This window comes from Ooceraea biroi, unplaced genomic scaffold, assembly GCF_003672135.1.
Source record: "Ooceraea biroi isolate clonal line C1 unplaced genomic scaffold, Obir_v5.4 UnassembledTig108, whole genome shotgun sequence".
NCBI lineage: Eukaryota > Metazoa > Arthropoda > Insecta > Hymenoptera > Formicidae > Ooceraea > Ooceraea biroi.
In genome coordinates, this window is record NW_020825079.1 from 13,901 (window position 1) to 15,000 (window position 1,100).

General features: G+C 59.4%; 1 pseudogene; it reads right to left on the reverse strand.

Moving 5' to 3' along the window:
* Nucleotides 1-384: 384 nt before the first annotated feature.
* Nucleotides 385-1,100, reverse strand: part of LOC113563469 — a 4,152-nt pseudogene continuing 3,436 nt past the window's right edge.

A 1,100-nucleotide genomic window follows, 5' to 3' on the forward strand; every position in this document is an offset into this window, starting at 1 on the left:
GAGTTCCGCGGCGATGTTGTTCGGTGGGCGACACTGGAGCGATGGGCGACCGCGAGAAGTCCCCGCGGCGTTTGCTTCCGTGTGCGACAGCGACGTCCCGGAACGGACGACCGCGACAAAAGTCCTCGCGGCTGTTGCTTGGGCGCGATCGCCTGCTGACTGCCGGTCGTGCCCGCAGATCCACCCGCGTGTTGGCTCCTGAGCGGCCGACTCGCCAAGAGCCTTCGCGGTTGTGACCAGGCCGGCTCACCCAAAGTCCCCGCGGCGATGTTTGCGGCGACCGGCGTACCGTCGCCGCGGCGTGTTGGGCTGCGAGTGGCGACCAGATCACCGCGGCGTGTTGCTTCGCTTCGTGGAGCCTTGTCTCTGCTCTCGAGGTACAAGACGAATCCTGCCGGTGCGATCTCAAAGATCGCAGCGTGTACTTTGCTACGAGTCCATAACCCCGCCAGTACCTAAGTCGATCATAGACGATCTGAGTCTCGACACGTCCAAGAAACCACGACTGTTAGACGCCGTGCCGTCGTGACGGTGGGGATCCGTCGACGGGTGGTGGCGCTGTACGGCAACCGCCAGGCGACGGCTACCGTGACCGGTCGTCAAGTAGTAGTGTCACATTGTTTGGTTTCTGACCTACCAGAGACCTAGAGATACTGCCACCTTGATCAGGAGAGGATACGGCCTTAGAGGCGTTCAGGCATAACCACGCATGGTAGCTTCGCACCACCGGCCGCCGGACTTTGAGGCAGACCAAATGTCCGAACCTGCGGTTCCTCTCACCATAGATTACTATCGCAATGACGAGTCATCAGTAGGTAAAACTAACCTGTCTCACGACGGCAGGTCTAAACCCAGCCACGTTCCTGTTGGCGGGCAGAACAATCCGACGCTTGGCGAATCGCTTCGCAATGATAGGAAGAGCCGACATCGAAGGACTGCGCGACGTCGCTAAGAACGCTTGCCGCCACAAGCCAGTTATCCCGTGGTAACCCTTTCTGACACCTCTTGCTGAAAACTTCAAGCCAAAAGGATCGATAGGCCGTGCTTTCGGGCAGTCCTATGCGTACGAACATCGAGATCAAGCCGCTTTTGCCCTTTGC